Source organism: Sus scrofa, chromosome 6 (assembly GCF_000003025.6).
Source record: "Sus scrofa isolate TJ Tabasco breed Duroc chromosome 6, Sscrofa11.1, whole genome shotgun sequence".
Classification (NCBI taxonomy): Eukaryota; Metazoa; Chordata; class Mammalia; order Artiodactyla; family Suidae; genus Sus; species Sus scrofa.
The window spans coordinates 502,033-527,594 of record NC_010448.4 but is presented as its reverse complement, the minus strand read 5'-3'; the positions used below and the strand labels follow the sequence as shown (position 1 = coordinate 527,594).

The 25,562-nt window shown below is 59.0% G+C and overlaps 1 protein-coding gene across 5 annotated transcripts in view; it reads right to left on the bottom strand.

Moving 5' to 3' along the window:
• ANKRD11 (ankyrin repeat domain 11) overlaps window positions 1–25,562 on the bottom strand; it is a 157,023-nt gene that overhangs the window by 85,284 nt on the left and 46,177 nt on the right. For 4 of the 5 annotated variants that reach the window (XM_021097040.1, XM_021097042.1, XM_021097036.1 and 1 more), the window contains exon 2: window positions 7,683–7,767. The exons of the other annotated variant lie outside the window; for it this stretch is intronic. The gene's annotated coding sequence lies outside the window, so the exon portion shown is untranslated. The remainder of the gene's footprint in view (window positions 1–7,682; window positions 7,768–25,562) is intronic. 5 annotated transcript variants of the gene reach the window in all.

Genomic DNA, 25,562 nt, shown 5'->3' with positions numbered 1-25,562 from the left:
GGCGGACGCAGTCTGTCCACGCGGACACCGCGAACACTGCCGAGCCTCTGGGGAGGCGGGGCACAGCCCCAGCCCCAGCCGACAGGCGGGTGCCACTCCCCTGCTGCAGGCCACCTGCTCCCCGGCAGCAGACGCTCTGGCAGATCCAGCAGGGGGCTGCGGGAGGGGCCCGGGCACTTGGAAAGAGCAGACCCGCCAGCCTCCCGCATGAAAGGCCGCTCCGCTTCTAAAGCACTAACGGCCACAGAATGTTCTTGTGTTCTTCCAGCGCATCAGAAAAGGCAGCATCAGCTCAAAGGGTCATGGGTCTGGGCAAAAGGGACGGGAACAGACAGTGGCCACATAGGCCCCAGTCCTCTGGCCACGGCCCGGCCTTCCCCTTGGAGCACAAACCGGCGGCATCGCCCTCGCCCAAGCTCGTGGGCTGGTCCAGGACGCAGGACTCCACCTGGCTCCCAAACGCTGTCCAGAAGAGACCACCTTGGGGGCACGCTGCTCACCTCAAGCCCACTGTCCGTCCTCTGGACTGGGGACACAGAGCTCACGGGCCACCATAAATGCAGTTTGTTGTCGAAATAAAACTGGAGTCACGCTTCCAAAAAGAAGCATCTAACGGTCTCGCCTCTCCACACCACCCAGGGTGTCACACCCCAGGCCACCGTCACAGGTTCTCAGGCAGCACCACCCACCTGGCGAGCCTGGTGAGGCTGCTGAGGCCAAGAGGGAGGGAACCTTCAGGAAAACGACCTGTCATCTCTCTGTGAGGACATTTCCAAGGGAGCTTCAGAGCAGCTTTGCCTGCAGATTCCGGGCTCGCAGTGATTTCACCCGCTTGAGACACAGCTCCCACGCGGAGCAGCGGGAAGAGAAAGCAAGCGTCGGTGCAAGAGCCGCTGCGGAGCCTGTCCTCACCCAGGACGGCAAGCAGCCTCCCCGGGACAGACCGCATTCAAGGCAAGGCTGCCCTTCGGTTCTTTCTCTGTCTTTCTGCCTTTCCTAGGGCTGCACCCGCGTCTCACAGAGAGTCCCAGGCTAGGGGTCCAACTGGAGCTGTAACCGGCGGCCCCAGCACAGCAACGCGGGCTTCGAGCTGAGTCTGTGACCCACACCGCAGCTCACGGCAACGAGGCAGGGATCCAACACGAGTGCCCGTGGAGCCTGATGGGACCGCCTGCCCTTAGCATCTTAGAGGCCATTCCCAGGAGCCCTGGGGACCCACACCAGCCCCAGCACCAGGGTCCCGGGACTATGCGACGCGTGGGGTGCACCGCGGCGAACCTCAACACTCCGACCGGACGAGGCCAGGCTGCACCTGGCTGTGTGTGTCCTGACCCCCCCCTCTGACCACAGCGCAGGACCGGCCCGAGGCTCCGAGGGCACAGCCATGCCCCAGCCCGCCCGCGGGGAAGGCCCCGTCAGGAACACTCAGTTCACAGGCACTGGCAGCGAGTCCTGGGGGAGCAGCCAAGGCCGCCGGTGCGAAGGCGCCCCCCGGGCCGTGGGGAGAGGACAGCTGAAGAGGGAGAGAGACCCCCCTGGTGGGAGGGCCAGGGTGACGGACACACGAGGACAGCGGGTGCAGCCGCCATCTGCCTGGATGGCAGATGAGGACAAAGCCCTCCTGGAAGACAGGCCTGGCCGCCTCTCTAGCTCACAGGGCAACCGTGCGCCTGAGCCAGGACACAGGACAACGCCACACGTCCCGGGGCAGAGGCGGCGCTCCCAGGGGTGCAGAACGAGAAGAGGTGGGGGAGCAGGCAGGCCGGGGAGGCCCAGAGAGAGCAGGGCTCAGACGGAGCAGGCAGGCCACAGGCAGGCCCTGTGCCCAGAGGCTCTGCGGGGAGCGAGGAGGAGGTCCAGGGAGGCCTGGTGGCCCTGCCACCGCACCCCAAGGGCTACGGCCCCACCTGACCAGCGTCAGGGCCAGAGAGCAAAGACGCCGCCTCCGCGGTCTGCAGGCTACAACTCATCTTCCGCTGAACTGCTCAATGACTACATCAGTGAAGAGCCCACGGAGCAGAAGCTCGGAGCAGCAAGCGAAGCTGTCCCCCCAGCCACAGAGGTCACCGCAAACACAGACAGCAGGAGCCGCTGGCACCCAGGCAGCCACAGCCATGCCGGTGAGACTCCGAGGGCACTGCCAGCTTCTCCAGGGGCCGTGGGTCCAGCGACGACTCTGCGGCGACTGGAAAAGGTGTGAACAGACAAGAGAAGCAAAAGACAGCAGGTTCGGGACCTTCAAACGGGCTCTGTCGTGAACCAAGGGACGCGGACCCAGGTCCTGCCTGGGCCTGTGCAGCTCATTAAGCACAGGAACCTGCCCAAGGCGAAGCGGTGCCCCCCGCCCGGCGCCTGGGCCAGACTCGCAGCCAGGCGCCAGCAAGTGCGCTCCCTCTTTAGCGAGAGAAGGGCCCCGAGACCCACTCACTCTGCCTGCGATCGGCTCTGGAGCCCTGAAAGCCCAACTACTCCCCATCCTCCAGGCCTGGGGGCTGCGCATAAAGCGCGGACGTGCTATCGATTCCTTGGGGTGTGTGAGGGGAGAAGAGGACCTAAGCAGAGGTACCGGCCGTCTGTGCCTCTCACAGACATCAAGGCTTCTGAAGGGTACAAACCAGCCGGCACTGCCGGCGCACAGGCGCCAGGCGACACAGAAGCCCCAACCCGGAGACCCCTGAGCAGAAGCCTGGAGTAGCCCCCACCAGAGAAGAAAGCCAGAGAGGTGTCCTGCAGGTTGGGGTAAAAAGAACAGCCTCAACACAAAGAAAAGGGATTTTTAATGAAAAGCGAGAGGGTTTTAGCCTAAGGAGGTCAGATGAGCTTACGCACCTGATTACAGCTCTCCCTCTCGCTCCTCCAGCCCTCGGGTTCCTGCCCCTGCCCGGCCTCTGCAGACACAGCACGCAGCACATGCAGGGCTGTGCAAGGAGTGCGTGAGCACCACCTTCCACGCCGGCTCCGCTGCGAACGCGGCCAGAGCCCTCCACGAGGGGTTTCTTAGAGAAAGGCCGTGCACACGGCCAAGGCCACGGGAGCAGACCCTGCCCAGCCCCAGCCGGGGTGCCTGCCGGCACCATCGGGCCAGAGACTGGAGCGCTGCTCTGCTCTGCTCCCCTTTCAAGCTGGTGACCCTGGGGGCCCTCGGCTCCACCTCTGCATCCCTCACACAGCTTGGGGGGCGCCTCGCGACAACTCGGACTGCAGAGGACTCTGCTGAGCAAACACCGCACCCCCGCTTCCAGCACACAATTCAAACCTCCCCACCACCACCTCTGTGGCACTAACAGAGCCCAGACCCTCCTTGCAATGGCAACACAAACCACGGAGGTGCCTCTCTAGACTGAGCAGAGACCGCATTTCTCAACAGGCCCACCCACCAAGGCGCCTCCGGACTCTCCTGGCCACTGGCCAAGCCCCAGACGCGGGCCCTCCATCCATTCCCCGCCTCCTTCCTCCCCCCAAGATCCAAGCGGGCTGCAGGGGGAGCTCCTGTCCCTGCGCTAGAGCAGGAAGGCGAGGTGGGCTTGGGGTGGTTCCAGCAGTCAAGCCTAGAGCAATTTTAACAGAACTTGGGGGGCCTACTGGAGGGCAGATACAGGCAAGTCTCTCCACCTCAAATACAAAGCCGGGAGGAAGGCTTTAGGCAGCTTCCACCTGGGATGGCATTAAAGGATACAATCAGCACGGCTCCTCGAGAGCCCCTGCAGCCACCAACGGAGGGGACAGGTGCCGGGAGAAGCGGGGCACAGTCTGCAACCCTTCCGGCGGCCCGCCTTCCTTCCGCCTGCGGCTGAGCCCCAGGCCTGGAGGCCCCGACGGCCAGGAACACCCCAAGGGGGAGGACAGGGCCCAACAGCCAGGACCCAGAGCCCCGGCACAGACCCTGCGGGGGCACAGGCTGGGCTTGGACCCTCCCTTTCTGCTCCGACCTGCCTGGTTCCAAACCCCCTCCTCCCTGGGCACCTCAAACCCCCGGAAGGAGAGGACCTGAGTTCTCCTGACCCACAAGGGCCAGGGCGGGGGAGCCTGAGAACTTTTTCAGGGGGTGCATATGCGAACATAACTGCCAGTTTTTACATGAGCGAAACGCATGCGTTTAATGAAATCTGCCTTAAATGACATCCAATATTTTGTATTTTCTAAGGGAGCCTAAAAACTCTAAAATTACTCAAACACTCTAAAATTACTATAAAAATTTATCACATTCAAAAATTCAGAGGAGTTCCTGTCGTGGCGCAGTGGTTAACGAATCCGACTAGGAACCATGAGGTTGCGGGTTCGGTCCCTGGCCTCCCTCAGTGGGTTAAGGATCCGGCGTTGCCGTGAGCTGTGGTGTAGGTTGCAGACGCGGCTCGGATCCTGGATTGCTCTGGCTCCGGCGTAGGCCGGTGGCTACAGCTCCGATTCGACCCCTAGCCTGGGAACCTCCATATGCTGCGGGAGCGGCCCCAGAAAAAGGCAAAAAGACAAAAAAAATAAAAATAAAAAATCAGAATACTCAAGTTATATGGCATAATTAGCTATGCATGTTTCTGTGAGAAAGAAGCGAAATGTGCTTTGTTATCTATTGTTAAATCCTGACAAACGTTTTTGTTAAAAAGGCAACTGTGTTATTAGCATCAGGACCTTCAAGCTCCTGGCAACCTGCAAATGCAGCCCAGCCCAACCTCTGCCCTCGGAAACAGCCGCCAAGCCTCGGGACAGACCCTCCAGCGGCCACATGTGCTGTAACCATGAACTGCCACCGCCACCACTGCCCAGCTGCCACCTGGGTGATGGCAAGGTCAGCAAAACGCCACTCCTACCACGCAAGGGGCAGAAAGACCTGCCCAGAAGGGGCTCCAACACCAGGCGGCAACACGGCCTGTCAGGAGGGCGCCAAGGACAGGACCCTCCCCGACCCCCGCCCTCTAACCCCAGGTGGGGGCAGCAGGCAGAGGGACTGGGCACCTGCAGTCCACAGCTCTCTCCAGGGAGCTCCAGGGACACAACAGAGCAGGCCTGTCACAGCTCTGCACACCTTGCACAGTTCCACACTTCAGTGAGGCAGAGAGAGGTCATTTTATAATAACTAGAAATGTGGCACAGCATTAAAACTTGTGACTGACTGCATCGTACACCTGTAACTTACGTAATACCATACCGTACCTCCGTTTTTAAAAAGTAATCACTTTCCTATTCCATTTTACTTTAATTTTAGGGCCACACCCGTGGCATATGGAAGTTCCCAGGCTAGAGCTCAAACTGGAGCTGCAGCTGACGGTCTACACCACAGCCACATCAATGCCAGATCCAAGACATGCCTGCGGCCGACACCACAGCTCACGGCAACACCAGATCCTTAACCCACTGAGCAAGGCCAGGGATTGAACCCACACCCTCATGGATACTAGTCAGGGTCATTCCTGCTGAGCCACAACAGGAACTCCAAAACAGTCCCTCCTTTAAATAGAAGTGTTCCATTAAAAACATAAACCATTAGGGCCAAGCCTCATTCCGAAAGACAACTGCCTTTATTATTACAACAAGCCACTCTGAGACACCAGCGTGTTTCTGGAAACATAATTCAAAACCCCTGTTTCCCAGTAAGAGACTGTCACATCCCTGTGCGGGGCGGGGGTCAGGACTGCTCAACACTCCCCCGCCCCCCGCCGGTGTGGCAGCCTCACTCTGGCCCTGTCCACAGGCGCCTTTGGACCCAGGGGAACAGGCCCTCAAGAGCCACTTCCACCGCCTCACTTCTGACCCTTCTGCTTGACCAAGAAAGGTGTTAACCAAGTGAGAATGACGCCAGCTGTCAGATGGAACTAGAGTGTTTTGCTAGAGACAAGAAACCAAAAACTAAACCTAATTATTTTAAAGCTTCTATTTTCACTGAGCTTTCGTTTCATAAACAGTGTCACTTACTCTCTAAAGAAACCTTTAAAATGAGTCTCGCCACCATCGGTTCACAGGGATGGGGGGAGGGGGACCCCCCCCCCAGGAGGAACCAGACCCTGGAGCCCCAGCACTTCCGGAACCCCTCGGGGCCAGCCCAGCCCAGAACCCACCCACGCCAGCCCCACGGATCCCCAGACGGGAGGCGAGAGGCAGCAGGAGACTCCTCCCCGGAAAGAAGCATCCTACATCCCGTCTAAACGGCTGCCACTCGTCCTTTACGAGGCCAACTTGAAAACCACCAGTTACGAATGACAGAAATGACCACGAAAAAGCATCAGAGAGCCTACACAACCACCCTCTTCTCAAACTGTGCCTTGTGATGCCAGAAAGGACTTGCGGGTCCGGGAGGTGGGCTCCCTGCCGGGCAGCCGCACTGGCACCTTGACCTCTAGTCAGTCCAGACACTGTGGGCTCTGGAAGACCATCGTGATGAGCAGGAAGAGCAGAGTCGCGGGCACAGAGGGAGAAACGGCACTGGGCGTCAGAGCACTACCACACGGTACCACCAAGCGCCAACTCGGCCACGCCGGGGAACCTTTCCCACGCGAGCACACCTGCTGCTCTCAACCCACCCGCGCCGTCGGCCAGCCCCAGAATCCCGCAGCGGAACTGCTCCTAACTGGCTTTCGTTTCATCGGGGCTCACCAAACACGAGTCGACTACTTCGGCAGCACACTGTTCTTCCTTGTTGGAGATCAAGGCCAATGTCACAGGTGCCCCTCTGCCCCATCTCTCCTGAGGCCAGTCCTGATGTCTCGGGCTGTGACGACCGAGGTGAATGCACGGGCACTCCTGGGGGGTCCCCAGCCCACCACCGTCCTGCCCTCCTCACCACCAGCACCCACACGCCGGGCTGCCTTAGACCACCCTGCGGACTAAGAGGGACCAGTCCCATGCCAACGTAAGAGACACCAAAGGCCCTCTTTCCATCATGCCTCATCCGGCGCCAAGGAAATACCGTGGCCCGTCGAAGGGGCCGGCCAGGTCCACTTCGAAGGGGCCTGAGACAGGGATGGCCGCGAAGAAGGATGAGGGAGGTGTCTTTCCCGTCTGCTAGAAACACCACCACAACCGGTAACACACTTTGGGACAGTCTGGTGGAACACACTCACACCTGCCCAAGGCATGAAAAGCTAAACGGCCCAGAGTGTTCTTTCCAACGGCTACTCGTGAAGAAAACACCCCCCCCACCCCGCCCCAAGGCGCTCGGTCAGGCCAGGGCTGCGGGAGAGCAGAGCCCGTTCTGGCGAGGAGGCCCGGGGGCAGGGCGCTACGGAGCCCTTCCGCAACCCACCGCTCGGGCTGGCACGGGCTGGCCTCGACCGTGGAGGAAAAGGACCAGCGGCTCCTTGGGGCGCGGGACACGGGGCAGGGCACAGCCCGGCCGCCACCGCCTCCCCAGAGGGGCCCACGAGGCCTGCCCGGAGCCAGCGGCCTCCCGATCACAGGGGGCTGGGCCAGCAAGTCGAAGGGCACCGTCCTTCAGAGGCCAGGCTGCCGGCCCGTTTCACGCTTCCCAGAGAGCGCCTGGCACTGGGCCCGAGGAGGCTGCGTGTGGCCCGCGCACGCTCACCTCCGCCGACACACGGCGCGCAGCGAGTCCACGCGAGTCCAGGACGACGCCCGCGCCTCCGAGCCCCGCCCTGTCCGCCCGAGACGAGCCGCGTGGCGACGTCAGCACCACAGGATACTTCCTCTCCCAAACCAACGCAGAGGCCACAACGGGGCAGCAAGGCACTTACCGATTCCATAGCTGCAGGCGGCAAAGGCTGAAGAGGGCTGGGCAGCGAATAAATCCACAGCGGCGCCCGCGGCGCTGAGCGGACCCTGAAACACAGCACGGCGTCAGTGGCGTGGGCAGGCCCCCCAGGCCCCTCTCAGGGGCACCGGCATTCCCTCTGCGACCACCCGCCTCCCTCTCCCGCGACCGCAGACGGGCCGCACGCTGCGAAAACGGGCGCTTGGCCCCCGCGTTCTGAGGGCCCTCCCCACGCACACCTCGGTTCTCAGGAACTGCTGGCAAGCGGCGCTCAGAAAGGCCAAGTTCAGCCCCCCAGAGCGCCCGAATGCTGCCCCCAGAAACAGGGCGTCGGGCCTGGGGCCCTCAAAGGTCCGGCCAGAGATGCTCTCCTCACAGAGTCTGCTGGAAATCTCACGATTACGACGCCTCTGTCGAGTTACCATCATGCACCCTCTGAGGACTTCCTGTCACGCTCAGAATGACACCTAAACGCCCCCACGGCCACCCCTGCAGCCCCCCGCCACCTGGAGGCCCCCTCGGCACTGCCCACGCTGCCTGCCGCTCTCAGTCTGTGCTCCCCCGTCCCTCTCAGGGAACAGTCCTGGCCACCCTACACCCACTGCCCCCTCCATCTAGCGAGGGACCTCCGCTCAGATCACACACGGCCCACGTGGTTCCAGGTCGGAGCTGTGTTCCCACCTCCTCCCAGCACAGCACAGGACACTCGGGAACAGGGGCAGCCCCCGAGGGACGTCCCTGGGACGGAGTACAGCCGTGGCCTCCTGGGCAGTGCAGCACAGGCCCGCGATGTGCCAGCAGAGGAGCCCTGCCACGCGCCCCCTCTGCGCCTGCCCTGCGGGCACCATGCTCATGACGCCGGCAAAGCCCCAACGCCCAAGGAGAAAGGGCTCCGAGGGCACGGGGAGCACCTGGCATCTTCGAAAGCACACGAAACCTTATCTATGTGACGTACACGAATACAGTAAAACATCAATGAAAACCCAGCAGTTATAAATCTCAAAATAACGGTTCCTCCTGGGAGTGGGGTGTGGCGGCCCCCAACGGGGGAAGCACCTCCAGAAGCCGGCAGTGCTGGTGACGCCGGCTGCCTAGAGCCCGGTCCTCACATCTGCACCACGACAAGCCCTACAGCTCACACCAGGGGCAGAGCACCCCCCCCCAGCTCCGGCAGTGACGGGCTGCAGGCCCTCGTCCCTCCACGCACTGCTCCCTGGACTGCGTGACTGGTCACCGCTTCATTTTGTGATGGACTGAGAAAATGTATTTCTGGAGCTCCCGTCGTGGCTCAGTGGTTAACGAATCCAACCAGGAGCTGTGAGGTTGTGGGATCGATCCCTGGCCTCGTTCAGTGGGTTAAGGATCCTGTCTTGCCGTGAGCTGTGGTGCAGGTGGCAGATTCAGCTCAGATCTGGCATTGCTGTGGCTGTGGTGTAGGCCAGTGGCTACAGCTCCGATTCAACCCCTAGCCTGGGAACCTCCATATGCCGAGGGTGTGGCCCTAGAAAAAACAAAAACGAAACAAACAAAAAAGACAAGACAAAAGAAAAAATGCATTTCTATCCCTCAAAGCTAGGAGTCCAAAGGTACACCGACAACTAAAAACATTTTTTCATTCATCAAATATTTTTACATTCAAAACAAAGCAATTCCAACTATTTGAAGATAAACCCAAAATCTAGTATCAAAAAAGGGCAAAAAGCACAGTACACAATTTTCCAAAATTCCGATAAAACAGCTTCTACTGAGAATCCTCTCAAATGAAGCACATGCCAGAAACCAGGAAATCAAGGCACCACCTGCCCCACCATGTGGACAGTGTGATGAGAGAGGGCACACGTGCCACAGTGACAGACACTGGACCCTCTGAGAGCTCGCACGCACAGCACAGCAGCAGTAAGCAACAGAGGAGAAGCAGCTCCATCCACACCCATGTCCCCACAACCCAGTCTCCAAACACGGCTGTGCAGCATCAGGGGACCTGCGGGCCACCGGGCGGTGGGGGGGCTTGCAGACGGCGGCGCCCCGGCCTGCGCTCCCGTCCCGGAAGACCTAGGGGTCCGCCCTGTGTGTACAGGTGTGTAGGTGTATTCTGCAAAGATGGATTGAGACGGCCCTGTCCTTAGATTCCTGGTACGTGATTTTTCAGGGCTGACGTCAGCATTCAGGACTAACCACCACCACACACAGAAGAGCAGCTTCTCATCACACTTTGGTTTCCCTGAAAAGCAGTCAGTCAGTCACTAAGCTTTTAACTTCTCCTAGCTTATGACGAAAAGGAAAGCAGCAAACGGTAACAGTTAGGATTCAGTTTGGAATGAAACCCGAGTTTCTCAAACCCAGCGCTGTCACCTGGGCCCACCAGGGTGCAAGAAGCACCTCCCCACAGTGGGACAGCAGAATGTCTCTGCACACTGTCACAAGTCCCCTGAAGGGCAAAATCCTGTGGGGAGAGAACCAGTGCTCTAATCCAACTGGTATTTTACAGATAAGGAAACTAGGCCCAAGTTAAGAAAAGTGAGGTGTAAAAGAATTAAAAAAAAAAAAAAAATTTAGGTCTTCGGGAGTTCCCGCTGTGGCGCAGCAGAAACGAATCCAACTAGGAACCATGAGGTTGCGGGTTCGACCACTGGCCTCACTCAGTGGGTTGAGGACCCGGCGATGCTACAAGCTGCAGTGGAGCTCGTGTGGATTCGGCTGGGCTCTGAGGGGGCTGTGGTGGAGGCTGGCATCTGCAGCTCCAATTAGACCCCTAGCCTGGGAACCTCCATGTGCCACAGGTGCGGCCATAAAAAGACAAAAGACAAGACAAAGTCTTCAATCACCGGAGGTCACGCAGGGAATTAAATCAAGATGAAAACAAAACCCAGGTCTTCTGGGAGTTCCCACTGCGGTGCCAGGGGATCTCAGCGGCTCTCCAGAGCACTGAGTTCGATCCCCGGCCTGGCACAGTGGGTTTAGCATCCAACACTGTTGCCGCAGCTGCAGTGTCAGGTTGCAACTGTGGCTCAGATCTGATTCCTAGGCCAGGAACTCCATATGCCTCACGGCGGCCAAAAAAACACCAGGCCTTCTAAAGGTCTTTTCACCTTAAGGAAAAATACTTAGTAACTGACTCCATTATTCCTGGAAGACAATACAAATTAAGAGTCTCTAAAATACACCTTTTGACAGAGTAACCCCACTTCTGGGGAAAGCATGTTGAAGAAACATCCTAAGATACGAAAGAGCTCGAGTAGCAGACATGTTCGTATCCACGTCACCACCGCCACGATGGGCAAGCCACAGGCTCAACGAGAAAGAGCAGACTCCACGTACCACTGCCAGGCCTCTGGCTCCCGCCCAGAGGCCGTGGGGATGCGGGCCCAGAGGCGAGCGGCATCCAGCAGGCTGGGGTGGCCAGCGAGGAGCTGCGGGGACTCGGCAGTGGACAGCACGGCCGGGGGCCGGGCCGCCTCTCCAAGAAGCCACAGAAAGGTTCCGGGAGACGCCCAGCGGGACCAGCAAGAAGCCCAGGACGCCACAGCAAGGGCCGAGGAGGTGCAACCCGCATGAGGAAGACGACGCGCCCTTCTGAGACAAACAAGGAAATGTGTGCACACTGGCGTGGTCGCCTCTGGATGGAGGGCGTGTGTGACGCAAGGCTTAACCTTCCTACTCACCCCATCTCACCAGGTCCTCCAAGGAGGAGCTCTGCCCCAGCCCTGGCGATGCCGGGACGGTGCGGCAGTACCGGATCCTTCAACCCACTGTACCAGGCTGGGATGGGAACCTGCCCCTCTGAAGCACCCTGAGCCGCTGCAGTTGGATCCCTAACCTGCCACAGCAGGGGCAGAAAAAAACTTAGTTACCGGAAGTTCTGCCCTGGTGCAGCAGGTTAGGGATCCAACTGCAGCGGCTCAGGGCGCCTCAGAAGTGCAGGTTCCCATCCCAGCCTGGTACAGTGGGTTGAAGGATCCGGTACTGCCACACCATCCCGGCATCGCCAGGGCTCGGGTTCAATCCCTGGTCCAGGAACTTCCACATGCTGCTGGTATGGCCATAGAAATAAATATTTTAAAAAATTTTAAGTTGTGAAGAAACAGCCCAACCTCATCTCACTTACGCACAAACTGACACCGAAGCGCTGCCTCCCTCCCTCGGCTTCCGCCCAGGCTCTCTCCACGGAACGTCACCGGCCATAGCACACTCTGTGCCCAGCACGCAGCCACCTGCTTGCGAGGACCCCTGAGGGTCGGGGGAGGACCAAAATGTCACCAGGGACAGTCGGTCTCTTCTCCTCCAACGTGTTCTGGAAGACTGTACTTGGACAGCTGTTTAATATTAAATTCACTTCCATTTTTATTCATCTAATCCTAGAACTGCTAAGCCTGGCTTCGGACCAGCACCCGCACACTCGGTTCCCAAGCACTGAGCCCAGCTCTGGCCTCCCTCATGCCCTGCGCCACCATCTTTCAAAGTGCCCCAAATGCCAGGAATCCAAATTCACCTTGCTACACTGGCCTTAGCCCACAGATCTTAAAACAGAGACCCGTTTTTCAATCCCATCTCACGTGGAACTACAGTTCTCATGAGCAGAAACCAGGGTCGAGACAAGACTACCGTGGGAGCCCCGTGCAGGGAGGTATGCCACACACACACACCAGGTGACACAGCAGCATGAGCACCCCGGGTCCGGGCGGCGCTCGCACGAGAGGCTGCAGGCTGACTTCCGCGTTTCCTTCCCCGATTCCTGCAGACGTGCTGGCGAGGGTCAGTTCCCTCTCGGGAAGCTGTGCGCAGAGGAGCTCAGGGCCAGAGCTGTGGCCCTCCTGTCACTAAGTCCAGATACAAGCAGGAGGTGGCGACACATTTCCAGGTCTGCACGGAAACTGGCTAAGGCACCACGTCCACACGCAGAGCAGAGCACCAGGGCCTCTGGTGCCAGCCTGAGCCTCTGGACAGGACCATCTGGGGAGGTCAAAAACAGTCCAATTATTTCCACGGAATGTTCGGAGCAGTTTTATTCCTAATTCCCCAAAACTGGAAGCAGTGCAGAGATGTGCTTCAACGGGGGACGGTAAATGAACTGTGGTCCGTGGCGTCAGGAGGCAGCGCTCAGCAGCAAAAAGGAAAGGCCACCAGTGTGGCCACAGGTCAGGGGGACTCCAGGGCCCGCAGGAGCCAATCCCGGAAGATTACACCTTCAAGGATTCCACGCACGTGGCAAGATTTTAGAAGGGCAGGCTAGGTGGCACCAGGGTTAAGTTAGAAAGGCTCGCTAGGTGGCTGCCAGGGTTGAGGTTAGAAATGCAGGCTGGGTGGCTGCGAGGGTGAAGGTTAGAAGGGCAGGCTGGGTGGCTGCGAGGGTGAAGGTTAGAAGGGCAGGCTGGGTGGCTGCGAGGGTGAAGGTTAGAAGGGCAAGGAGACAAAGCAGAAAGGAGGTGGGTGTGGCTGAGGAAGTGCAGACAGGAACAACCCTCGTGGAGCTGGTGGACACAGGACAACACAGGGCAAGACCTGCCCCTCCTAAGATTCCAGGGCTGTACCCGTGTCCACACCCTGTGCATTTTTACAAAGTGTCACCAATGCAAGAAACTGAGCAAAGTACCCAGGGGGTCTCTCGGTAGTATTTCTTACAACATGTGAATCCACAATCTCAATTTAAAAAAAAAAAAAGGTCTAATGTTGGCAGCTTCCTATGGTTTAGCCTGACATTAACTCCACTGAACCCTCCCAACAATACCTGAGGCAGGCGACACTGTTACCCCCACTCTGCGCCTGAGACCTCCAAGCCCCCGCGGAGGTGTGCAGCCTGGCCAAGTGCTCTGTTGAGCGGCGGGCCAGGACTCAGACCCAGGCTGACCCCAGAGCCCACACAACCACCGTCTCCCAGAATATGGACAGGAAAACTCACGTGTCCATGTGGGTCTCACCGTGGCTTTAAAAACCACCCTAAAATGCAGCCAAGAGGCCCCAGGGCACTGCGTGAAAAACAGCGGGGAGCCATGCCCCACTGTGTCCCCAGCCACAGAAAGACAGGGCCTGCAGGGCACAGGGCCCCCGTCCGGAGGTACCCAGAGTACGCAACTCAAAACCTCGCTCTGCTGTGGGGGGCGGGGGGGCTGGTCAGACTGTCGCCCTGACCTTCCGTTGCTGTTTCAGGAGGGGCACTGTCGCCGTGTGGGGGTGTGGCGGAATGAGAGGGAACAGGTGCGGAGACAGTGTCCAGAGCCAAGGCCGGTGGGAAAGAAGCTGGACAACTCCCCTCTTCAACTCCAATGCTCCTTCTTCACCACAGGACAATGCAAACAAGAAGCAGAAAAACTGGTTCTCCTGTGGCTCAGTGGGTTATGGATCTGGCATTGTCACTGCTATGGAGCGGGTTCAATCCCTGGCCCAGGAACTTATACATGCCACAGGTGCAGCCAAAAAAAAAAAAAAGAAAAAAAAATTAATGTTTTGATTTTAAAAGATTAACTCTAAATAATCAAAAAAAAAAATTGGGGGGGGGTCTTTTTGCCTTTTCTAGGGCCGCACCTGTGGCATATGGAGGTTCCCAGGCTAGGGGTCGAATCAGACCTGCAGCTGCCCGCCTACACCAGAGCCACAGCAAGGTGGGATCCGAGCCACGTCTGCAACCTACACCACAGCTCACAGCAACGCCAGATCCTTAACCCACTGAGCAAGGCCAGGAATTGAACCCGCAACCTCATGGTTTCTAGTCGGATTCATTAACCACTGCGCCACAACGGAACTCCCTAAAAAGATTAATTTTAAAAGACAATTCTCTCTTGCCGCAGCACAGAGGCAGGAGGGCATGGGGGCAGCGAGCCTGGGGCCCCAGGGCAGAGGGCCTCTCCTGCCCTGGCCCAGCCCCCAGAGCCTGGGAAGGGTGGCCTCTTACACCTCTGGACGCATAGCAGCAAGGGAAACACTGCCAGCGCGAAACCGGGAAACTGCTGAAGATGGGGTTAAACGCCTGGGGTCAAAGCAGGGAAAGACACCGGGCATGCCCGTGGAAAAAGGCCCTAGACAGGGAGGGCGGCAGTGCTGGCCCTGCAAAGCCAGCTACCCGTTCGCGGCGGGGACACTGACAGCCGGACTCTGGGTCAGGAAGCCCCCGGCTCCCTCTCCCCGCTCACACCGCAAAGCGCACGGAGGACAGCGGCGCAGATGGACGCCCTGGAGGACAGGACGGAAGGCGGCTTCTCTGCGGGGCCCAGTCAGACCACAGGTCGCCAGTCTCGCCAGCACAGAGCGACTCAGCGCTTCCGGTCAGCACGAGGCTCAGAGGACAACACTCCAGAGAAAGCGGGACAGCTGTCACCTGCCACCAGGGTGCGCCCCAAATCCCAGCCGCTGAGGACCAGGGTCTGGCATCAGGTCAGCTCACAGGAATCGGGGTTGCGGCCACCCCACTGCAGCCGGGTCAGCGATCCTGTATCTTCTCAGCCTCTCACAACTCTCTTGTCCTAGTCCCACAAAAGGCCTCATCCGAGGACAAGAGCCCACCCCGTGAGGTCACTGTTCGCAGGCCACACGCACGTTCACACGAAGCACTAACAGAAGCCGAGCGCCCAGCCCTCAGGGACACAGGCGGGAAGCCACAACCTACCTCGTCGGGACACAACTAACGCTGGAACTAAACCGGGTTGTCCAGCTAGAAACCTCACCTCTCAAAAACACAGGAGTTCCCATCGTGGCTCAGCAGTAGGCCGGCAGCTGTAGCTCCAATTCGACCCCTGGCTGGGAACCTCCATGTGCCGTGGGTGTGACCCTAACAAGCAAAAAAACCAAAAGGGAGTACAGGAGTTCCCGCCGTGGTGCACACGATCAGCAGCAGCATCTCCGGAGCGCTGGGACACAGGCTCCATCCCCAGCCCAGCCCAGTGAGTTAAAAGAGCTGGTGTTGCTGCAAGCACAGCTCAGATCTGTTCCCTGGCCAGGAACTCAATATACCTGCCATGGAGTGGCCAAAAAAGAAAAAAAGAAAAATGAATACAAACCCCTAAAAGAATCTACAAGAAACAATGAGAACCGGTAAGCGAGCCCAGCCCGACAAGACTGCAGGTCACAAGACTAGCGGCCGCAGTCGGCTCTACTTCTACACACAAGCAGTGAGCTCTCCCAAAGGGGAATTAAGACGGGGCTGCACCAAAAGGCACACAACGCCCAGACGTGGATTTAACCAAAGAGGTACAAGCTTTGCACAATGAAATCCCCCAAAACATCCCGACGGAAATTCAAGACGACCCAGGTGGGTGGGAGAGCCTGCGCTCCTGGGTGGGGGCAAGGCTGCCCAGTCATCCCCCGTGTCCCCCCGCCAGAGACCCATGGCTGCGACACAGCTCAGCTGCAGCTGCCTTTCCCCAAACTGGCGAGGGCCCTGGACGATTGCGAAGACTGTCACAGATGCCGTCCTTTAAACACTTCACACGGGGCCTGTCCAAAACGAGCTGGGTGACAGCTCCCAGCTCAGAAGGCCGGGGTTGAGCTGCTCCTCCCTCCACACGGGAGCACAGCATCCCACCCACAGCTCTGCTCCGCGGGCGTTCGGCACCCAGGACAAGCCACCCACCCTGGGGCTCCAGCAGCCCTCGCTACACCCCAGCACCAGCGCTCCAGGGCGGAGCTCCTGCTCAAGGCCCAAGTCCAGGGCGTCAGAGACACAGCCAGAGTCTGCGGTCCCACCGAGGAGACCACGCGTCCCCACCCAGAGGCCTTCGGCAAGCGCCACAGCCCAAGCCAGCTCCGGCTTCCCACCCCGCTCCTCCCACTCCCGCCTCAGCTGGTCGGGCTACCCCCATGTCACCCCCCCACCCCACCCCCACCCCCGTGTTTCACGGGCAGCCGAGAGGGGGACAGAGCCGGCCCAGCCCACCTCTGTGCACACCTCATGCCTGCCCACAGCTCTCACGGGTCTTCGAGTGTGTTTGCCCGTGTTCTCCCAAAGCCAGACCCGCCCACACGAGAGGCATCACAGGAAAAGGCTCACTCCCTCCTCCACGGGAGGCACCCCAATGTCTCCTGCTGGACCCCGGTTGCTGGAGGTGCTTGGTGTGAAGGTGGGTGTGCCTCCTGGAGCTGATTTCACGGCCCCTCCGCACGACAACCCTGCTGCAAAGCCCCAGGACACGGGCAAGGATGGTGCAGTCCCCGCTGAACTCACAGGAGCTGCCCCTTGCCCAGTGCAGCCCCGGGCAAGCTCCTACTCAACCCTCAGCAGCACACTCAGGCCTCACTCCCTTCCTAACCTCAGCACCATCTCCCAGGCCATCCAGAGGGACGGGCACAGCTTTCTGCTTCACACCCTGCTCCCGCCTGGCTGCACAGCAGGTGCTGTGTCCATCTCCCAGGCTGCATCCTGGGCTCAGAAGCCCTCTCCACCTACCTAGCCTGTGACCATGAGCCCCAGCTGAGTGGCCGTGCCTGGTCGGCTCCGGGCAATGACCCAAGACTGCTGACACCACATACTATCCCTCGGGCCCCCTGATGCCACCTCAGCTCCAAATCAGAATGTTTCCGTGAACAGTGTCCACGTCCTTCTCTGGAGATGGCAGGCAGCTCCCCTGACTGTTCGCCAGGTCACCAGCGCCTGCCTCCTCCCCTTCACCGCCACCCATAAAACCTCCAAGCTAAAGCATTACAGGTGCAGGAGAAGAACAGTTCACTAGGCCCGATTCGAGCAAGAGTGAGACAGGCGCATCACCCTCGCGGGGCAGAGGGGCTGGTGTGGGGAGGGAGGCGCCGAACTACAAACCTCCTGCTTCAGCCACGGGGGTGGGGGACAGGACACGGTACCCAGCAGGACTTTCAGCTCTGCCCGCCGCCCGGCCGGCTCCACCCTCTAGAGAGCCCCAAGACACAGCACCCGTACTCCACACCCCCACCCCTCCCAAGAGGCTCTGCCCGCCTGTGTGCCCGGGGCTGAGAATGTAAACCTGTTTTGTCTTTTTCTTCCTTAACCCACTGAGCGAGGCCAGGGACTGAACTGCATCCTCAGAGACAACGCTGAGTTCTTACCCTGCTGAACCACAACGGGAACTCCTAAAACTGGGTTTTTTTAAAGCTTTCAAAGCAAATCTAATAAATAATCACTCATCTACGCCCCCTTTCTCACCCAAACCCCCAATTACGAAACTGTGGGAACAATCCCAGAAAGCACTGTTTCTCAGCCGGAGAGAGAGTCTCACTCTCCCTCTAAACCAAGTCAGAGAGGCCTCCTTGGAGAAGAACACAGACACGACACGATTCCACGAGAGGCCTTTCGGCCAGGAGCACAGGCCGCGAGAGCCCAGCCGGGCCAGAGTCCAGTGAGCGCCCCCGCACAGGCTGCCCTGAGACAGGGGTCACCCGCAGCCCCGCTCAACATGGAGACACAAGGACACTGGTCCAGCAACCGGGCCCTAGCCCAGCTACTCGGCCAACCGAAAGCCTACCAGCCCTGACGCTACAGGGCACGACCCATGTCTCCTGGAGCCCAGACGTGCACTGAGAGGCAAGATCCAAACCTCATTCGTTCCCAGGGTGCAAGGAGATGGGCCAATCAGACTGGCCATGCCACACACCAGAGGACCTGGGACTCAAACGCAGGTGACGACCCCCAGGCCTGGGGTGAGGGAGCGTGTGACGAGCAAGCTCTGGCTACGCTCCGGGCGTGGGAAGATTGCGCAAACACACCCACCAGCACGGCAACCCCGGGCTGAAGTGCAAGTGCCAGGGCAGAAGGGCTGCAGGGCGGAGGGCAGGCTCGTCAGCAGGTGTGCCCAGGGCCCTGGTGACTCACCCTGGAGACGTCACCCACTCCCAACCCGCGATGGCCGTCTGTGTTCAGTGTGTCAGCAGAAGGCCCTTTCGCCTCCAGGTTCTGCATGTGATCCAACATGCTGGCAGGCCTGCCTCTAAGTCACTCAAATCTCCAGAACAACCCTGTTCCAGAGACAGTGTTAAAGCGACCTTTTTGCTGCCAAGCAGGGAGACGCTGGCACATCCACCCAGGTTCCCCCAGCCTCACAGGAGATCCCTGGCCCCCGCAAGCAAAGCGCAGTCTCCATTCAGAAAAGCGGAGTAAAACGTTCTATCACAACAAAACCCCAGGTTACTTTCCCGGTAGACAGCCTCCCGCCAGGAGACGGTCCAGAACCCAAGACACACTGTTTCCTAACGAGCACCACGCAGGCCCGCAGACGCCTGTCTGGGGACGAAAAGGACACACTGGGTGACGCTCGGCAAGAAGGGGGCTCCAGCTGTGGGGGGCGGGGTCAGCAGCTCAGATCCAGCGCGCTCAGAGGCCCTTAAACCGACCCTCGGAGTGAAATGCAGGACAACAACGTGCAGAAAACCTACAAACTCAGACGGCACGCTTCCAACAGTGATTTAATTATCTTAAACTATTACCAGAGGGACCTGGCCAATTATCAGGTGAGACATCCCGAAGAAAGGTGAGATGATGGTCCTCCTTGAAAAGAAGTTACGTTTCACTCTTTGATAGACTGACTTGCTTCCTCTAAGTGAATAAAATTCTGAATTTAATATATATTTATCAACAGTATCTTTCAAAAGATGGGTGGGGGGGGCGTCCTCAAAGTAGTTTCATTTAAACGGAAGATGGCCAGAGCTGATGAGCTCAGCATAACTTGTCCCCAATCTCCTAAAAGGTGACACGCAAGAAAGGAGCATCGAATAGAAAAGTAACACCCACCCAAGTCTCATTTGCTAAGTATGCTACCGTTTTCAAAACAGTGAAATGAGCTAAGTGAGATTCCTTGAGAAGCAGCCCAAAGTGAAAAACAAAGGACCAGTGCTGTCTCTAAACTAAGATGCGATGTCCAGGAGTTCCCGCTGGGGCAGAGTAGGTTAAAAGCCCTGCATTGCCACAGCGGTGGCGCAGGTTGCAGCTGCCGCTCAGATTCAACCCCTGACCCAGGAACTTCCACATGCCGCCCATTTATAGACTGGGGGGCAGTGGGACACCCAACTCTCACTCGGTGAATCAGAAGTGACACTGATTCACCTCCCGACAGAATAAGAGAGAAGAGCCACACGAAGTCTTCAATTACACACCACACTGGAGCCCTGACTGCCAAGAGGCCTGGTTTCCTCCCCCAGCAGTGGGATCCAGGGCCCTGGAGGAGGCCCTCCTCCCAGCACGTCCTCTCTCCCCCACGCCCAACCTCGCCCTGGGTGGGCCACAGGCTCCCCTGCCTGCCGCCCACGTCACCTCCGAGCCAGCAGCCCCTCAAGCCTCCTGTCTCAAGCCTGTCATCTCCCGGAGGCCCCAGCCCTGCTGCACACCTCCACCGGCTTTGCAAACACAGAGCCTCCTGGCCTGCGGGCCTCGCTGCCACGGCTCCACTGCTCCTGACGCCCCGGGAGCGCCGGCGTGTGGCCCTTCCTGCCGGTCGCCTTCCAACGTGCCTTCATGCTGGAGCCACGGTCCACGGTCCTGCAGCTCCGTGGGGGCGACGTCTGCAAGGGCAGACCACCAACCCCGGGGTCTGACGGCCGTCATGCAAATTCTGACCCTGCCACTGTACTGGCCGTGCCCTTTGGGTTCATGCCAGCAGCCTGTGGTTCCTGGGTGTAAAATATAAAATGAGTACCCACAGGCCGACTGCACCTCTAGAGAGCGAGAACTACCAGCACACGAGATGAAGACGAGGTGGCGTCACCAGAGCAGACAAGCCGACTGACAGGACGCATCGGGGGGGCCTGGCTCAGGGCCGTCGGCACCGCCGTCAGCACGCACAGAACAGCCAACTCACGAACGAGGCCAGGACCACTGGTCTTCCCGGGAAGACGGTGCGCAGTCGGGCTCGTACAAAGAATTACTGCAGCAAGATGAACGGTCCGATGCGAACAGCAAAAGCACCACCCTTCCCAAGGACGGGACGCCGTCTCTGGGTCCACGCACAGGGCGCCCTGACGGAGGCGCGCGGGCTTCTGAGGCAGGCGTCCGTCTCCAGGCGCCCAGGAGAACGCGCCTTCCCGTCCATCGCGGAGGTGGACAGGAGCACAGAGACCGTCACCTCAGAGCATGACACGTGCCGTCCAAAGCGCCAGCACGCGCACGACGGGAACAGAACCCTCACTTCCCTGCTCTGCACCACGCCCCGGTGCTTCTGCTAACGGAAGACCTTCTGGGCGATGGACAGGAGGGCGGCACGGGCAGCTCTGGGGAGGAGCCACGGGCACCACCTCCAGGACCTCTCGACCCAGAGCCCCACGTCCGTGCTTTCCTCCCCGAGAGGCAGAATCGAACACACATCCCCTCCGGGTGTGGCAAAGGAACACCCAAGGGACCCAATTCTCCACGGGAAACGTGACGACAGACCTGAGCGAGAGAACCCGGCGGAAACGCAGAGCCACACGGAAGCCGAGCGGAAGCTTACAAGAGCGAGCGTGTCAGGGAGCAGGGCTGTGACGCGGCCACACGGCCCACGAAGGAGCGCCCACCCTGGTGGGCACCAAAGGAGCCGACCCTGAGAAAGGCCCTCCCTCCACACCCTCGCAGCCGGGCCTGGGGCAGGCAACAGCGAGCGAGCCCGGCCCGCACAGCCTCCCGGAGGCCCGCCTGCTCGTCCTCGGCGGAGCTGAGCCACACCCACCCTTTCCACCGCGCGATCTGTGCCCTGACTCCCAGGAGAGTCGCAGAGGGATTCAGGGCACGCCGGGACCAGGGGCCACAACAACGCACACAGTTCCCCGCTTCCAGCCCCGCGCGTCCCTACGCTCTCCCCGCCTCCGTGCAGGCTCCTGTCTTCGAGGGGACAACAGATGACACACAGCACAGGCTTCCTCCAAACCTCCAGTGCGCCGCTGCTACACAACGGACGGATGGCTATCAAACAGCGTCTAAGACGACCACGCTCCCGTGGGGCGGGCCGACAGTCCGGGAGAACCAAGGAGGATGCCCATCAGACAACAGCAAGGCCCACCGCGGGCCCAGGAGAGCCCCGGGCACAGAACCTGGAGAGGGTGGCAGGGCCAGGCAGGGGCGGCCACCCTGGGGTGAGGACAGTGCCAGCACTTCCTCGAGTCCCGCCAGCACCTCGCAGGGGCTCACACCCTCTGGGAGCCAGACCTAAAACACTTCAATGAATTTTCATTCTGAAGAAACTAAAGAAATTCTCAAAACAGGCTCTATTACCTACTCTTTTTAAGATCTTGCTAACCCATCGCCAGAATATATTCTGCCACCCAAGTACAAAAGTCATAAAAAAAAAAAAAAATCAACCTTCAAAAGAAGAATTATTTCAAAGATGTGCGACTGACTCGAAACAACTAATCCTACCGGGCATAATCAACTAAAGCCGCGTGCCCAGCGCCGCCACAGTGCCACTTGGCGTCGGCCCACCAGAGCCGCTCGCGGAGGGCTGCCCTTCAGGTACCCTCCCTACAAACGGCTTCCTGACTCCACTCAAGAGCCCGGCCTGGCAGTGCGCTGTTGGCAGATTGCAAAACCACTTACTTCGGTTTAAATAAGTCCAAAGTAAAAAGTCTGTCAGTTAAAAATCCTTGCACTGGAAGCAAATTCAAGATCAGTTGTGACTAAGAACCTAGAAGCATGCCTTTTTTAGAAAGTAATGAGCAGTAATTAAACCTGTGAGGAGTCAGAGCCGGGCCCTGCGTGGAGCAGCCCGAGCTCAGGCAGAGGGGCTGCGGGACCCACGGCGCCGGCGAGGGCCCGAGGGACACTCCACACGCGGGGCCCCGGGAGAGACGCGGGCTCTGCCTCCGTCCCTCAACCTGGGGCTCAATCTCCACAGGCTACGTTCTCCTCTAACTCTTCAACACACAGCTCAGAGGTTCCCAGGGCGGTTCAGCAGGCTAAGAACTCGACATCATGCCCCGGAGCACACGGGTTCAATCCTTGGCCTGGCTCAGTGGGTCACGGATCTGGCGAGGCCGCAAGCGGCAGCACAGGGCACAGACCGGGATCAGATCCGGTGCTGCCGTGGCTGTGATGCAGGCCGGCAGCTGCAGCTCCACTTCGACCCCTAGCCCGGGAACCTCCACATGACGCAGGTGCAGCCCTAAAAAAACAATAATAATAATAATAATAGTAATTTAAAGCTCTGTTGTTAGATATGATGGACTTTATTTAGGTAACACTTTGGCAACCCCACCTCAGAAAGCCACCTGTTGAGAAGAAGCAAAGGCTTCTAGACTCTTGCTTTCCCTGGAGTTTCTACTCAAAACTAATGCTGAGTAAAAAAAAAAAAAATTCTATCAAGTCTCTCAAGAAACAGCTTATCCAGACACACCGTCCTGGCTCTCTCGCAAATGCCCCAGGTTTCAGGCCAGAGCAGACCCTCTGTTTCCTGGCTGCAGGGTCATTCAGGACTGTTTCCAGAAGACTCTGTCAGCAGCCCGCAGAGGAGGCCGCGTCTTACAAAAGGGCAGACCGGGGCTGGTTCAGCCACGTGCCCACCACCTGCCAGGAACGGGGCTGGGCGGCCCCCCGGCAGCTCGGAGGCCTGGGCTCCCGGGCCTCCTCCAGCCCTGTCTCGGCCCGTGCGCCGCCCCCGGCCAGCCCGCAGGGACGGTCCTGGTCGCTTCTCCCAACTGGCGCCATCACCAAGCGCTTGGCCACAACAGCCGGGCTCGCTCTCCCGCTTTCGCTAGAATGACAAACATGAGTTTTTACTCTAGCTAGTAAATCTGTCAAATGCCAACTACTCGACACCAGACTTGCTTCTACTCAGCAAAAGCTAACAGGTACCCGCACGCCAGGGCGTCAGGGGCCCTCCAGTCAGCAGTCAGAGCAGCACAAAGGCCCGTCGCCAGCACCGCCCTGCGCATGAGGATGCCAGGCCCGTACCCTCCTTCCCAACACGCGCGGAAACCCTTCGAGCAGCACCCTCCCCATCCGGGGCCAACCAGACCTGTTAGGCCCTTTCGGCAGGTTTGGCGAGCCCGAGAAATGAACCGATGACGGGCCTACGTACGAGGGAGGACGCCCTTTTCACACGCAGACACACACAGACAGGACGAATCGAGTGGGGGCACAAGACAGTGACCCATCACAAGACGGGTTAGGAAGCAGGTCCGCGCATGTGCTGAGAAGAGAGGCCTGTCCCTGGAGGCCGGTGTGCGGAGGCCGCTGCGCTGAGCCGAGCACCAGGCACACGTGTTCAAGCCTGCCGAGGCTGGGTCCACAGCTGATGGAGAGTGTAAGTATGACACCAGCCCTAACGCCCTTAGAGGGTTTCACCAAGGAAAGTAGTTAAATAAATCTTACACTTTTGCGTGACATAGTAACAAAACTCAAAACAGAAAAATACAGCTGTGCAACTTTTTAAAATATAAGCAAAATAAACAACAACCGTACTGGAAACCTTTACATCAAGAAGCAGTGGGCAAAAGCATTTAGCAGTAAGAGGGAGTTCCTGCCGTGGCTCAGAGGTTAATGACTAGTATCCATGAGGAAGCGGGTTCCATCCCCGGCCTTGTGCATTGGTTTAAGGATCAGGCGTTGCCGTGAGCTGTGCTGTAGGTCACAGGCTCGGCTCGGATCCGCGTTGCTGTGGCTGTGGTGTAGGCCGGTAGCTGCAGGTCCAATTCGACCCCTAGCCTGGGAACTTCCACATGCCTCGGGTGTGGCCCAAAAAAGACAAAAAAGAATTTGTCAACAAGAAAGGTTTCATGCCCAGAGATGCTCTCGATATAATTTCCCCTGAAAGGTTACCCTAAACAGATGGAAACTGCTAGCAGCTGCTGGCCTGAAATTTCTTACGCATGAAAGCCTTTGTGTGGGGGAGGGAGCCAGTCATCTGAGACCCCCCCAACCATGAGAAGAGAAGTGCAGCCAGACCCCCGGAGCGATCACCCTGTGGAAAGTAACACGAGGTCTTTTCTGTCGGAGGAAATCTTGGTGCCTCCATTTTGCTCCCGCGCCCCTTCCTGCGACCCCCTCCTCGTCCCCTCTTCTCCCAGGAACAACCCGTCTCAAATGAGCCAACAGGAAGGATGTGAGCCCTGACGGGACCCGCAGGAAGGGGACAGGGACATCGCCCGCGCTAGGGACAAGCGGCGGGGGGGGGGGGGGGTCCTAAGTTCGGCGCGCGCGCGCTTTTTGGAGCACCCGCACCTCTCTGCACAAGTCAGGAGCCTTGTTTGTCACTTCTCCCCCTGTTCATGGGTCCCGTTTCTCGACGCTGACGGTCCGAGCCATTCCCCAGCAACCCCAGGACCCAGCTCCTCGGACCTGGAGTGGTGAGACACAGGGACACGCAGGGACCTGAACGGACAGGACACGGGAAAATGCACCGCACAGACCCACTTCCTAACACCAGGAAAAGCTGGTGGCACCAAGTGGAGCCAGAGGGAGGCGCCGGCAGAGGAGGCTTCGGGACACCCGGGCTGCGGTCCAGGCCTCCAGACCCAGCACACCCAGGGAAACCAACAGACCAGGTCCCTGGTCCACAGGCACCACCTCCCTTGAACCGTAACCCCCAAACCCTCCCTGGGACCAGTGCCCAAGCCCCCAGGGAGTCACCCCCGCCTCCTCCAACTGCCGGGAACAAAAGAGAACAGGCCTCACGAACACAGTGACAACATCCTGCCCTACAGTCAAGCCCCTACTCTGACAGCTTGACAGCCTCTTTACTAAAATCAGGAAACAGGTGTAGTTTTTTAAAAAGAAAGATTTTTTTCTTTCTTTCGTCTTTCTGTATTTTCAGGGCTGCACCCGTGGCATATGGATGTTCCCAGGCTAGGGGTCGAATCAGAGCTGTAGCCGCCGGCCTCCACCACAGCCACAGCCACGCGGGATCCAAGCCGTGTCTGCGACCTACACCACAGCTCACGGCGATGCCGGATCCTTAACCCACCAAGCAGGGCTAGGGATCGAACCCGCATCCTCATGAATGCTAGTCTG